Consider the following 15,093-nt stretch of genomic DNA (forward strand, 5'->3'; position numbering starts at 1 on the left):
CGGCAGCGAATCTGGAACCAGATGATAATTGCAATGTAAATTTTTGCACTGGCATCAGGACCACATCTTTTAAGCTCTATTTAAGTGCATCACGCTGTGGGGCCTCCGCCTAAATCCTTTATCTGGTATCGGAACAAGAGCATCCCTGGTATCTCTTTGCAACGCGCTTTGAGGACGCTGTTTACTGCTAGGTGGGCTGCCAACGCAGCCCTTAAACAATCAAGAGCAGTTCCTGGAAGAACGGGAGAGTGAAAACCACGCGTTTCCAACCCAAATCACCCCCTGGCACACAGGGAAAGCTCAGGGGGCCGGCGTGGTGCCTCGCCGCGCTCCCTCCTTGCACTGCCCTGCCCCAAGCAGAGCCCCCCCCGTCCCCCCCCATGGGTGCAAGGACCCCAAAAGTGGCGTTTCTTCGAAGGACGAGCATCTCCTTCAGAGGGCGAGCACCTGCACCAGGCTCAAAACCCTCCTGTGGGGCTCTGTGTGCGGGTCCCTGGCAGCAAGGGGCTGCTCCGCTCCACGGCCCCTCGCTGCTGCCGCTCGGTGAAGGGCCCTCCGGCCTTCCCGCGTAACGACACCGCCTGGGCAGCACCGCAGGGGCTTCTTCCGCGAAAGCGGCTCCATATAACGACGTGTCCGGGGTGAAAGCCGCGGCGAGATCCGGACTCGTTTGCGATGGGAAATCTGTGGCAGCGCCAGGCTGCCCTGGCACGGGTGCTGCGAGCCCTCCGCGCGCGCGGAGAGGAGAGGGGGGAAAAGCAATAACCTGCCATTATCCGAGCATCTCGCCGTGTCCCGCCCTGCGGTTTTGTTTTCCCAGCGTGTGACAAACAAGGCTAATGAATAACGCAGCTGAAGGAGGTGTTCGTGTCGCCATGGAGACAATTTTTGGGCCAGTCCTGGCGGGGGGGGTTCCTGCCTCGCACAGCCGCCAGCATCACAGCATTTGCGGGGTTCCCATAAACATGCAGTGCAGCAGGAGCTCAGCACCCCGTCCTGCACTTTTTCCTAGCCATTTTTGCTTGCTTACGTGCTGCTGGTGAGGTTCGGAGCGATGCACGGGCACCCCAGCCCCGGTGCTTGGTCCAGAAGCGGGGGGGATGCGTGCGGTGCCGTGCTGCTGGGGTTGTGTTTGTGCTACAGAAGGCAAGGCCCAAGGGATGTGCTTTGCAACCGCAGGGTAAGGCAGGGAAGGTCTCGTGGCAGCGCTGAGCTCGCACCTACTGCAAATACCTTCCCGGGTCTGAGTAACGAGGATGGTGCTCTCATTAGGACGCTTGCCGGGTTAATTTACCCGGTTAATGTGAAACCAGTGGAAGGGCAAGGCACCGTTTCCAGCCGGTTTCACTAACCTCTATGATTGCAGGGCCCTACGGGACCGTGCAGGAGCTGGGCTGGTGGGGTCGGTCCCAACGCGCGGCCCCGCGCTGCCAGCACGCCCAGTGCCACCAGTCCTAGGTCCTGCCCCAGGACATCACAGCCCCGGTGCTGGTTGATTTGGAGCCCGTGGTTGTGCTCGGAGGGAAGTCAGCAGCACGCAACGAGGGTTTTGCACGGCGCAGCCTTGGCCAAGAGGTCACAGCAGGGGCCGGGGCAGGGTCCAGCCCCTGGACGGCCGCGCGAGGCTGCGCAAAGCAGAACAAACTCCCAGGGGCTGCTGACAGCAGCCGAGAGGAGCCGGCGGGGAACTCAGCGTTCTGGCACAGTGGGTGCAGCCGGGTAACATCCAGGCCCCGTGGTACAGAAGCAGCGGGGAGAACGAGAAAATGAGAGACGAGCTGCAAAAGGCCGAGTTCGCAGCTCTGCAGGCGGCGGCACCGTGCCGAGGGCTACCCGGCCAGGTAGGGGTGGGAGACCCCCGCGGCACCGGGGTCTCCGCCAGCACCCCCTCCGCCGGCACCTGCCTCGCAGACCGCTCAAAATCCGCGCACGTCACTTTAATAAAAATTAAAAAAAAAAAAGAAAGAAAAAAAAAAGGCCAAAATCGAGCAAAATGCCGTCCGACGGGGCTGTGGGCACGCTGGGGGGGGCGGGGTGCGTGTGCTCAGCCCGCAGAGCTGAGCCCGGAGCCTCGCCCCCCTCCCCGGGCCGAGGCAGGGCACGGACCCCCCCGCCCCCCCCCCCCAAACCCCTCCGTGTCCCCCCCGGCTCCCTCCCGGGGCGCGCCGCCCCCGGCCCGGCAGCGCAGGGGTTAACCCCGCCCCGCCCCTCATTCTCCCGCGCCCGCGCCGCCACGTGCGCGCTGCGGGGCGGGGGGCGTGGCCGCGCGCAGCCAATGCGCAGCGCCCTTCTCCCGCCAAACCCCGCCCCCCTCCCCTTTCCCCCGCCGCGCTCCCCCATTGGCCGGCGGCAAGCCCCGCCCCCTCCCGCCGCTCTCGCGGGAAGCGTGGGCGGGGCCGCTCCCCCCCTCCCCGCCCCGGCGCAGGTAGCGCCGCGCCGCGCCGCGACCGGAAGGGCCGCGCGCTCCTATTGGCCGGCGGGCTCTCAGCGCCCCGCCCTCTGCCCTCCGATTGGCTGCGCGGGGGCGGGGCGCGGCGCTGATCCCTCCGTGCGGCCCCGCCTGCCCCGGCGCTGGGGTTCCGCCCGCCGGCAGGGCCCGCGCCCGCAGGTAGGGACCGGGACCGGGGCCGGGACCGGGAGGGCACCGGGGGGGGGGCTGGCGGGCACCGGGCGGGCACCGGGGCCGCTACCGGGGCCGCTACCGGGGCGGCTCCGCGGGGTCAGCGCAGGCTCGGGAGCCGCCTGCCGGAGGTCGCTGAGCACCGGCGGGGCGAGAGGAGCCGCCGGGGGGGGGTGGCCCGGGGCTGGCCCGGAGCTGGCGGGGCTGGGGCTGCCCTCGGGAGGGAGCCGCCGGTAGAGCCGCGGGGGGGGGGGGGGGGGGGGGGGACGGGGAGAGGGAGCGGGGCCGGTGCGCCCGGTGGGAAGGGGTCGGAGGGGCCCTGGGCACGGGGGGAGCACCGGGGCACCGCGGGTTGTACCGGGGGGTTGGGGGCAATGGGAGACGTTCGTGCCCGGGGGGTGGCGGCACCGTGGTCCTGAGCCCCCGGGGTCCTGAGCCCCCGGGGTCCCGGGGTCCTGAGCCCCCGGGGTCCTGAGCCCCCCAGCTGCCCCCGGTGCAGGGCAGCACCCGGGTGACAAGGACCCCCTGCGCCAGCACCACCTGCCCCGCGCTGCCTTCGGACACACGGCGCCCACGTGGCCCCCGCAGGCCTCGCACCCGAGGTTCTGAGCGATTCCCCCCCCCCTAACGGAAGGGATTTGGGGCGCCTGGTTGTAAGGCGAGGTCACGAAAACCCCAGTGAGCGTGCTTGGGATGCGTACAGACACAGCTCCGAGCGTCCCGGGGCCGTTTGGCCTCTGCCCGTTCTGAGGACGTGGGGCAGCGCCGCTGTGATGCGGTTTTAGCCGATTTGTTCCACCTTTAAGCCCGGTTTTAACGTTGCGAAGGCAAACGGCTGGGAGCCTCCCGGGCAGGGCAAGAGGCAAATCTCTGCTGTGCGCGTGCTAATCCACGCGGTGCCTGCTGGCTTCAGACACCGGGAAGTGTTGGTTGTGGTGTTGTTGGTAGGAGCTCGAGCATCTGGCTTGTTCCTTTAGGTGCGGGGCTTGCCGATAGGTGATGGCTCTCCTGGTCGGAGCCTTTGTACCTGTTAAAAAGTGAAAAGGGAAGCCTTTCCCTCCATCCAAGACGAGGCGTAACTCCCGCGGCTGCTCCGTGCCCCTGCTTTTCAGGTGCATCGGGGGAGTCTCGGCAACGCAGATGTCAGAATCCAGCAGTGTTTGTGGCGGGCATTTAAACTTTAAAAAAAAAAAAAAAAACACACGAAAGTCAGGTGAGAAGGACGAATCCGAAATGCACAGGGCCGGTTTGCAGTGCCACCTTCACCGGGCCTGGCCGCCCCAGCCGGTGGGGTGCCTTTGGTCGTGGTGCTCTGACAGCAGAGGAAAACTCTGATAAGGGAAATACCGGCGCTTATCTCTCCAGGGGGCGCGCGGGGGAGTTCCCGAACCTCCCAGCAGGTAACAACGGCGGTGTCTGCGCTGGGGCTGCCAACAATTTCTGTATTTTTTCCCCTAATCACTGGAAGCGTCCTGAAGCAGCGCCTGGGGGAGGCCGCCCCCTTTGTGTCACGCCGCGTGTTGCACAGCTAGAAATTAGGAGGGCCCTGAGATGATTAGCGGCTGGCTGCTGGCCCGGAAAGAGGGAAAGCTGGGCCTGGCAGCGTCTGACAGTAATTTTCTGTAAGACAAGCGTCCTCAGCTCCTTCATTGTCCGGCTGATTCCTTAACAATAGCGCTCCCGTCGGTAACGCCGCGGCTGAGGCAGGAGGAGCAAGAGGTGAGCCAGGCACCAGCTCGCGCACGTGCTGCGGTAAACAAGGGGTCCGGGGCGGCTGCTTTGGAGAAATGTACCCATTTTTCCCCATTTAGTATAAATATTCCACCGGGGCAGCCGTGGTTGCTGGTGGTACCCTCGTCACGTCAGCAGGTGATGGTCAAAGCGCTTTGCTCAGAGGTGGACCTGCTCTTTGGGGTGTTTTTGGCCTTCGGTGTTTTTCTTCTCTCTTCTCAGGATCTCTCCTGAAAAATAATAATAATAATGATGATGATGAGTTGGATTTCACTAAAGTTAGGTCTACGTAGCTCTCTTTCTGAACGCTTAATTGAGCCGGAAGATGAAAAGGCAGCTGCTCGTGGTGTGTCTTGAACTGGTTACTTTGCTGCTTGGCTGTGTTTTAATGAACCGCCTTTCATGTCCTAAGCAGCCAGAACTTCAAGGTCTAATTTCTGCCGGTTTCCAAAGCAAGTTGACTCATCGCTTCATCTCGTGCTGCAGACCCAAAATGTCGGCAGATGTTCCCCTTTTTACAGTGGTAGGATCTCATGATTTATTATTATTATTTTTTTTTCTCCTCCAACACCAAAACCCGTGTGCACCCAAATAAGATTTGGGAAGTTCTCAGACCTGTTGACGGATGAATTCCCGAGGCGCCTGCCACGTGTCCGGGTCCTTCTTCGCCTCCTGGCACCACGGTGGCTGGCAGCACGTGGTGGCAGTCGAGCTGATGTTTAACCAGGTCCTCTGGACGGCCAGGCATTGCTTCCTGGGTGGGTTTTAAACGGTAAATATCGAGTCTGAGACATTGGAGGCGGCAGACAAAATGCATGGTAATGAGATCCTGCTGAAGAAAGCTCGCTGCTGAGTCCAAAGGAAACGAGCTTTTAATTAGCGTCTTATCTCAAGTATGGCACCTTTTCTTTTTTTTTTTTCCTTGCTTACGTTGCTTGTACCGTTGGAGTTAGAGGTTGGCTGGTGTCCTCTGACACGTGAACCAGTTGGCTGGTGGCACTTTGTAGAGCCCAAGGTACAAATTCTTGTTTACGCACACCTTGCTGGTCTCGCAATGAATTGATCTGGTGATGTCTCCCAGGTCTGAGTTTACTGTTGCCCGAAGCCACACTTTGGACACCAGAGGTGGCTTTTCACGTGCTCTTCTTGTAAATGTGCCTGCAGTTGAAGGCAAATCTCGGTAAAAGTATCAAATCACCAGGTTGTGGCGCTGAGCTCTGCTCTCGGGGACAGCGCCAGGACCCGAGGGAACGGCACGGAGCTGGGACAGGGGAGGCTGAGGCTGGGTTTTTAGGGAAAGGTTCTGCACCCAGAGGTGGTCGGGCACTGGGACAGGCTGCCCTGCGGAAGAGCAAGGTGAGAAGGGAGCTGAAGTGAGGATAAAATGAGGCTGGCTCGAAAGGAGAGCTCTTCATCCCGCGTGTGGTGTGAGCTGGGACGGGCAATGCCTGGTTTGGCTCCTGAAGGGGAGGCTTTGCCCAGGCTTGGTGTTCTCTGTCCTGCTTCGTGCCTTGAAAAAACGAAGGCTGTCACAGGGGATTGCAGCCTTTTTGTCCCTTGCAGGGTGAGTTTAGTTGTTTGTGTGCTTCAGTGAGAAGCCCTTCTGAAAACGCAGATCTGGTGGGAGAGTCCCCGAACCGTTCCAGCGCAGGAAATGCGGCTGTTGCGTGGTTTTTTTTTTTGTCGCCTTAATTGCATTAAGGTACGCAGGAAATTCCAGAAAGCCTCAAAACAAAAGAATGGATTTATCAGAATCTCTTGGAGCCGCCGGAGCCTCATTTGGAGGTGAAAAATCAGGAGTTTTCCCTACTTCTCGATCATGTTGGAGATACCGAAGGGCAGCTTCACCTTTGGTAAGAGTGAGAGGAGACTGCAGAGGCAGCTTTGTTCCTCTTCGGTTTCCGTGTTCAAAGGGAAACAATTTCCCAGGTTTTTCCTGGGCGTGCTTTTCCCACAGAAGTGGTTTTGGTCTTTTCCTTCTTCTCCTGCCCCCAGGTGGGTGGGGATCCTCAGAGGAGTCCCGAAAGCATCCTACCCCGGGGCGCCGCGAGCAGAAGCCCCCCGTCAGATGGTTTCCATCAATTGAAGCAGGCGAGCGGAAGGCCAACCTTCAGCCCTGCTTCGTTAACAACACGCTAACGAGGTCACAGCCTTGAGTGATGTCCAGGTCAGGGTCTGGCACCCGCAGCTGCAGAGCCCGGCTCCTGTCGGGGCAGACCCGAAGGCTCCCGGTCGGGCTCCCCCAGCCCCGCGGCTGCCGTCTGCAGTAAGGCTTTGAGTTCTCCTGGGATTTCCCCTTTTTTTAAAGATGAAACGGGGCTGTTTCACGTAACCTTCACACAGTATTGGATTTTTACCTTTTTGGCGTTCCTATTTCTCCGTAGCGTTTGCAGCCGGTTGTCAGACACGGGCAGAGCACGGTGAATGAGCTGACGTGGACGTGTTTAATTGCCGAGCGTTTCACGACTTCAGAGATGTCTGAACAAGCATTTCTCACATCAACAGTCTGAAAGCAGGATTTAGCTAAACCAGGATTTTAGCTTGTGGTTTGAATGGAAGAATCACAGAATTGTGGGGGCTGGAAAGGACCTCAAGAGATCATCGGGTCCAAGGGGTCTTTAGTTTTTTTGCCTCTGTCAGTTTGATTTGTATTTTTGCTTTTTGGTAGGCAGAAAAAAAAAAATTATCTTTAGCATACGTTGTTAAAAACGTCAGCTTTGGTTTCTGGGAGGTAGACAAATAAACCAGCTTGAAGTCAGAGCTCAAGCTGTCCCGTTAAAAGGTGCGTGAGGATGAAGCTGTGTACAGAAGGCTGCGTGTTATGTTGCCTTATTTTTTTTTTTTTAAGTTCTTGCAAAAAAAAAAAAGCGTTAACTGTTGTGTGAATCTCGAGCCGAAGGACGGATGGGCTCCTGCCATCCCTGCTGTTTAATGTAGGCTTCCTTAAAAACCCTAAGAAGCTTTGCTCTCCTCGCGGGGCTTTCGGATGTCTCCTAATGAGAAATGTCAACAAGTGAACTCGGAGCATCTTCTGCTGCAGAAAGGGAGATGTAATTCTGTTTTTTTTTTTCTTTTGCTATACCATTTCTCCATGTACCTGAGGACCCAAAACAGGCCCTGTGCTTCACACCACAGGGGCGGTGCTTCGGCAGGTGAAGATGATGAAGGATGGGGCATCAGTGGAAGAAGAGGGAAGACAGCATCGTTTGTGTGGTTGTTTTTTTGTTTTGTTTTGTTTTTTAATCCATTTTTAAGTAGAGCTGTGCACCTCGATTCCATCCTGTTTCTGTGACGGGTTTTGAGTGCTTCTTTTTTTTTTTTTTTTCCCCGTGGAGCTGCCACACAGAAGGTGAATTTAGACGAAATCTTGGTTGCTCGCCAGCCCCAGAACTTAGGTGTCGCAGCCGTGCCTGCTCTCCCCGACAGCCAAGTTCCTCCCGGTATTAGTGGCTCCTTGCTCTGCTTTTCGTGCAGTCGGTGTTCTTCCAGACAAATTTGAATTTCCAAGGAAGTGAAACTGTAAAAAACCTGTCAGCGAAGCTCGTCGCTTTTGGGTGGGTGGCAGGAAGAGCTCCGTCGTGCTCTGCCATATGTTAGTGCTAACTTCAGGCTGGTTTTAGGATTACAAAGCGGTGATCCCCGTGGCCTGGCGTGACCGGGACCCCAGGAGGATGGTGTGGCGGTGGTACGGGTATACGGGACACCCCTTAATGTCCCCAGCCCCGAGGATGCTGCTGGGGCTGCCCCATGGATGGAGCCCACCCCAAGCCTCCTGGGGCTGCTCTCGCTTGTCTCCTGCAACAGTTTTTGGCTTTCAGATCGTGCCCAGCACCTCTCTGCACGTCCCCGCTGGACCACGGGCACCATAACCCGCAGCAGGGCACGCGGCGAGCCCTGGGTGGCCAAGGAGAGCAGGTCAGGTACTGCCAAGCACTGCAGGTAACTTATAAATGAATTTATAAACGCCATTACTTCGTGGAGGCGAGGGAGATCCCAATACCAGCAGCAGCAAACTGGTGCTTCGCAGTAAACAAAGCCTTTTGCAGGGAAGATCTGGGAGTAAGTAGAAAGGATTATTTTTAAGCTCCAAGCTTTGCATGTCTGGAGATTTTATTTTTTTTTCTTTAACATTAAATAGGTTTAGAACAGAAAATCTTGCCTGGTATGTAATGCTTCCCAAACCCTTGGCAGATGGGTAGCTGTGTTTCCAAACATCAAACGTTTCAGCTGTTTAATGCCTGTTTTTAAGCATGAACAGCGCACTCGGAGAATGTTCATATTAAAGCCTGCTGAGAATTAGGCTTTTAAAAGAGGCATTTTTAATATTTTATCATGCGAAGTGACGAATTACGGAAAACAATGCGAGGCTCGGGCTCCTTTGCGCAGCACGCAGAGCAGCAGCGCGTTGGGGACGGGGGGAGCTGAATTATGCAAAAATTGCCCTGCGCGCACGCGTGTGTAACCTCGAGTGTCAGAGCTGGAACATTTGGTGGTGGGAATGGGATCGACGCCTGGCTGGGAGGTGAGAAGAAGCAGGATTTTGTGTTGAATTCAGATGCTCTCTTCACTGGTCAGTGGGCTGTTTCCAGCAGGTGCCCCCACGGTGCTTTCCCGGTGCTGCCTGAGGTCTGTTAGAGCTCCGGGCAGGAGGGGACGGATCCCTGGTGGTGTGACGTGGGGCATGTTGGCCACAAGGCACGTCTGGTTCTTAAACTTGTATTTGAACTGTGCCTAGAAGTAAATATTTGGTGACTGATATCGTAGGGAAGCCTTACGGATACAGGAGGTGAGTTTGCTCTGAGACTTCTGAGGCAGGTGGGGCTTGGAGCTGAGAATCAAACACCAGCAGCGAACGCGATCTTGTGGCCAAAGGGTTCTGCAGAGCCCTGAGTTTTCTTAGAAAGCCGGCTCTTGGCATCGGTGTTCAGCAGCAGTGTTCTTGGGATACGTGGGCTGTAAAATTTATAGAGTAATAGATATGCAAATGTGCTGCCACGACTCTGAAGGCTGTGCAGTAATGCAGAATTGTGACATGTTTTCAGCTGTTTGCAAAAATTGGCTTTCTTGCAAGAGTGAGATTTATCAGGTTCTCACCTTTTAAAAAACAGAATTCTCAATCTCTTACCTAAAGACATTTTTTTTTTCTATTTTATGGTATTGGTGGCTTGGGAAAATGAAAGCTGAAAGCAGCATTTGGGGTTAGCTTACAGGTCACTCACAGCAGCAGCAGCTTCCCGAAGGCTGTTTCTGGTTTTCAGAAGACCCGAGGTGGTGCTGCACTTCTCTGACACTTAATTGCTTCGTCTCCTGCCCTGTGTGCATCGTATCAGGGGTCAGACGTTGGGCTGAGCAGTGCCTGGAAGCCCCAGGTGTCCGAGCCCTGGAACAACCCTCTTTGCTCTTGGTGTTTGCTGGGGCATGGCTCTGTGATGGCAGAGCAGAACGCCAGGGATCTTGACCTTAGGGACTCTCAGCCAAGCACTCTGGCCTTGCCTTAAATCCCACAGAACAGTTGTTAAACCTTTGTAAAGGAAAGAAATGGTACTATCAGTCCCCCCCTCTGTTTTTTTTATACATGTAAATATTTGCGTTTTCTCTGACACGGGTTATAGGGCTTGCGGTTTACACACAGTACAAAATACTTGGGGTGAAATCCCAGGTGCACAGCTCACCGAATTTATTTGGAGGCGTATGCTCTAACAGGTGAGCTTAATCCTCATTGGGACTGCTGCTTTAAAACGAGCACCCGTCGTAAATACCCTGTGGTAAAATGTTTTGCTCGAAAGAAAAAATACTGACCAGTGAAACTTAACTTTATCCAAGCAACTACAATTGAAGCTGCTCCTGCTGGTTTCGGCCTTGCATTCGGTTTCCATGAGTGTAAATGGAGGAGGTTATCTCGCTGAGGGGCGATACGTGGTGTTTTAATACACGTGGGGCTGGCACCAAGTTCTGCCTGCGTGCCAGGGAGTCGCGAGTCTTGGGTCTGTTATTGTTCTCCACTTCTCCTGTAAGATGCAAGCTTTCTTTATAAAATGTTGCAGTGTTTAAAATATATATATATATATATATATGTATTATATATATCTATACACATGTATGTGTGTGTGTATATATGTATATAATGTCACTTGGTGTGACTTCTGGCACTGCCCTCCTCCCGTTCCAGCAGCCTGACCAGCGCACTGCCCCCACACAGGCATTGCCCAAAGTGGCAGGGCTCCTCGCAGCCTGCAGCAGGCTTTCTTATTTTCCAGCCTTTGCTTTTAAAGCAAACAAACCCGAGTGTGGTGTGTGGGGCCGCAGACGGTGCTGGGTTTGCAGCCGGGTGCGGGCTGAGTGCTTCTGGCATCTTCAGCTGAGCCCCGCTGGGTGCTGCGGCTCCCACCCGGGTCCTCTCCCTGCCTCCGAGTGCCCTCTGCTGGAGCTCGCTCCCCTCTCTGTGGTGACAGGTTTGTCCCAGGGCTGCAGGGGTTCTGGCGTGAGGTTTGGCACAACTTGTGTGTTCCTTGCTGCTCGTCACAAAAAACAAACAAACAAACAAACAAAAAAAACAACAACAAAAAAAACCCTGGGGGTCCGAGTGCGGGTCAGTCTCCTGCTGTTGGTGATCATTTCTCTCGGGGCTCGCTGTAAAAACGTCCGCTGTAAAAAGCTGCAGGCCTGGTGTTTGCCTTGGGGTGGAGAGAGGGTCTGTACCGAGTCCCGGGCACGGCAGGTGAGCCTGCGGGGCATGGGAGCGGGATGCCGTGAATGCTGCATGGCTTTGAGCCCGAAGGGTGTCCTCTGTTTGCCAAACCAAGCTCGATCCTGCTGCGATTCCATGCCCAGGGACGGGCAGACCCGTCTGCGTTTCGCCAGCTTACTGGGGAACTGTCTCCAAAATCACTTAGTTTGCCCCCGTTTCTTGTGACCCTACCTATCGAGTGCCCGCCTTGTGGGACAGGAGCACCCCGAAATGGGGGCTTTGTTCTTGCTCTAAATATCTGCCTTGCGCTACGGGAGGAGTAAGTGTGGGGACTGAAGGCCAGCACCCCGCAGCGACCGCCTTGCTGGCGCACATCAGGGGCTTTGTGCAGCCTGCGGGTGTGCATGGGGTCTGTGCCGGGCTGCTTCCCCTTCCCGTGCAGCCAAAATTCCTGTCAGCAGGAGCCGAGTTGGGCAAGGCCAAACGTTGGGCAAAAATCCGGACGGAAAGGAAGCGTTGGTTTCCCCGAGTGGCAGGGCGTTCGTGCAGCTCGGTCGCGCGCGTTAGGAATTCCGTGTCCGCCGTGAGTATTTCCTGAATATCAACACCGTCCTCACGCTGAGCAGCTAACTGGGTGCTGTCGCTGTAGCCACCTGATTTAAATCGAAAAACACTCTTCGTGAAGGACAGGCGTCGGCTGTGCTCCCCTCTCCCCCTGCCTCTGTCCTGCCCCGAGCCCTGCTGCTGCCCTCAGGGGACGACCGAGGAACGGGGGCAGCGCCAGTGCCCAGCACCCGGTGCTGGGTCAGCACGGAACCAGGCAGCTCCTGGGATTTTAGTGGTGTTTTAGAGAGGGGTTGGTGTCGCTGGCTGGGCTCGGGGATAGCTCTGCTGGGTGTAGAGAACCAGGAGCGCGCAAATCCGAATCGCCCGTTTGGCTGCAGACCTTGGGCCTTTCGTTAAACGTCTCAGCTGTGCTGGTTGCTCCTTAAATGTTGCAGTGGGACACGAGGCAATGGATTTGTACAGGCAGAACCTTCCGAATGGCCACGACGTGGGCAGAAAGGTAACCTCTGCTGTGCTGCGGCCCTCCTTGCTCAAGCCATGGCTGCGGAGCGGCTCGGTTTGTGCCGTGGCAGAGTTTTGCTCAAGGAGAGCTGGGCGCCTCTTGCGTAGTTTGGATCGAAGAGAAGGAATCTGCATGCGAGGGAGCTGTGAGAAATGGACAAAAAATGAGGGAGGCAGGGAAGAACCAGCCTCCTTAGGAGAGGGGACTTTGGGGAGCGCTGGGTCGTATCCCCTGGGAGAGGCAGCATCTGCCTGCCCCATCCTCAGCAGTCTCCTGGACAGCCGTGTCAGTGCTTTCTCCTGGTAAAAACGTTTTTTTTTTTTCCTTATCTGAGAGTTGTTCCTCTATGCCGAGGATGCACGACCTGGGAGGTCTCGCCTCGCTTCTCGAAGGCGCTGCGGCGAGCGATTAAATAATAAAAATGAAGCTCTTGGGGAGACCGAGGGAAGGCTTTCTGGCGTGGAAGTGCCGGGCACTATTTAAACATCGATGTTGTGCGTGGAGTGCTGCTCGTCTGCTGTAACCTGGCTGTAGGGAAAATACACGTGGTGCTTTGCCTTTGTTTGCTGCAATTTGTAAATAAGTGCCAAGAAAATGAGGATTTGGTTGTAAAGATGTTTTCAAGGCCACGTATGTATTCTTTCTAAGGAGAATCGGGGCAGACAAGCTGACAATTTAATGGTGCATGATGCACTAATAAAAACGTCTGTGTGGTTGCCTTTAATCCTTTAAAGGAGAGAAAAGAAACACAGCGGTTATCAGCATTCAAAAGGCAAGATGCAGGCTTAAATGTATGCAAAGCCTTGGAGAGGGACTGGAGAAATGTACTGACTGTGTTGCAGAAAGCTTCTGACAGGCGCATCGTATCTTTGAAAGTAAGATTTGAATTATTAGAGCTGCCTTTGTTTATTAAATTGAGCCTCCAGTGAGAGGATTATAGGAAGAAACACTGAGCCAGCTCAAGTTGCATTGGCATAAATTTTAATGGGTGATAAAATTTACTTCATTGAGCTAATTCAGTGAGAAAATTCAAATAGATTTTTAAAAAATAATCCAGGTGTGCATTAGGTACCTTAAAAAAAAAAAAAAAAAAAGGACTTCAAATGCACAAATAAGCCTCCTTTTGTGGAATCCAGTGTGCTTTTAGCGGAGGGTAATCCTTTTAAGACAAGACTACTTCAAGGCGAGCTCCAACAGAAGAGGTTTTGTTTAATTTTAAATTGGGAATGCAAGGGAAGGAGGCAGGAGGGCTAATAGGAGCATAATTATACATGCTACTGCCAAGTTGAGGAAGGGCAGAGACCATTAAAATGCCATTTTAGGAGTTAATTATACGGTGGGTCAAGTTGATGCTGGCGTCCCGAGTTCTGTTTAATCCACGTGTATCTGGTGTGTTGAGGATGTTGCCTCCGCGCACCTAATTCCTATTTCGAGAAACTTTTGGTTACGAAACGCCGTCAGAAACCTTCCAGCCTCCGCAGGCTTTGTGCCCGTTGGCCTTGATTAGGAAATATGCAAAAGCAATAAGGGAGATGGAAAAACCTCGGCGAATATTTTGGGGCCGGCACACATGCCATAAATAAAGCGTTGCGGTGGAATTTGGTTAGTTAAATCTTTCCTGAAGCTCATTTAATAATTCCAGAGCCTCTGCTACTGCTCCGACGTAGCCGGCTGTAATTTGTTTCAAGGTTAGGCTTTGCCTTGTGCTTTATTAGCTTTTCAGTTTATGTTCTTCCACTCGTGCAGTTCCTCAAGTGAAACTACATAATGGGGTAGCTAAAAGTGAGCTCCTTTAAATATGGGCTTTAAATTGGAATTCTTCGGGAACGTCTAATGAAAGCTCTGCATGAGGCAGATGCCGGGATTTGCTCTTCAATTGGTGAGATTGTGGTGGGGAGAGCAGATTAGGCTCCTTCGCCGCTGCCTGGAGGAAGTGACATTTATGCTCTTGATCCTTCAGTGATTCTGCATGTCAAGAGCTGAGCCTTGAAATTCGTCAGCAGTGCTGTCTTAAGAGCAGACAGGACTGAGTAAGAGGATTTCTACAGATAGAGGGGAAGGAATTCAACTCCAGTGGCTGCTGCAGATCCTTAAGTACTCCAATTTTTTTTTTTTCCTCTCTCCACATCTCCCCTGTAGGAAATCGCAGAGGGAAATCTCGCTGGGTCGCCCGCCGATGTATTTTTGAAGCTGAAACACCCGAGCCGCGTTAGAATTCGGAGATCTCCCTTTGCTTAAGGTAAGCAAGGAGCAGATCCCCTGCTTCGAATACCCAAACTGGGGCTGAGTTTGGGGGGGCTGCGACGTGCTGGCGCTGCCCAAATAACGCTCGTCCAGCTGCGAGCTGAGCTGCCAGCCGTGTTCACAGAAGGTGCCGGCTGGAAAATCTCCTCTGCGGGGGCTTTTATCAGCCCTGTGTGGCCGGTAAGTGAGCCCGTGGTGAAAGGTGCCTGGCTCGGGGGGCCGTGGTGCTGGGGGGGCCGTGGGGAGCTGCGGTTCTGTTGCCAGGGGATGCGCGGAGCGTGCCAGTGTGCGCAGATAGCGCCGGGAGATCATTCCAGGGGAAGATTATTCCGGAGGAGGCGGCGTGTGAGACCAGGTCTGCGTGCTGTTAGCCTGGCTGCTTGCTTTTGCGTGAGAAAGCTGTTAATTGCTTGATTTTGGGTGCCATGCAATTAGCTGCCCCGTGAGCTCGAGGTCTGTGGCGTGGAAGAGGCAGGGGTTTAACCTGTTGTACGTGTGGGGAGGATTTAGGGTGCTGGATAAAGCACAGACGTTGAACTGGGGCTTGGCTTTCCACGACGCTCTGATTTTCCAGAAGCAAAAGTTTCTCCTCGTGGTAAATACAGTGATTTATTTCTTTTTGGTCTTCGACAGTTTCTCTGCTAGTCGTGGTACATCTCGCTGTGCACGAGTTTAGGAAATCTGATTCCAAAGGAGAGGAGCCCGAACTGGAGGCTCGCAAAGCTTCCCAGGGCTTCCAGC

The 15,093-nt window shown here is 54.9% G+C and overlaps 1 protein-coding gene across 1 annotated transcript in view; it reads left to right on the forward strand.

The window, feature by feature from the left end:
- The first annotated feature begins 2,512 nt into the window (after positions 1 to 2,512).
- GLCE (glucuronic acid epimerase) overlaps positions 2,513 to 15,093 on the forward strand; it is a 47,981-nt gene continuing 35,400 nt past the window's right edge. Inside the window, 2 exon segments of the mRNA XM_050713010.1 lie at positions 2,513 to 2,608; positions 14,248 to 14,347. The gene's annotated coding sequence lies outside the window, so the exon portion shown is untranslated.

The sequence above is a fragment of the Cygnus atratus genome, chromosome 11 (assembly GCF_013377495.2).
Source record: "Cygnus atratus isolate AKBS03 ecotype Queensland, Australia chromosome 11, CAtr_DNAZoo_HiC_assembly, whole genome shotgun sequence".
In the NCBI taxonomy this organism is placed as follows: domain Eukaryota; kingdom Metazoa; phylum Chordata; class Aves; order Anseriformes; family Anatidae; genus Cygnus; species Cygnus atratus.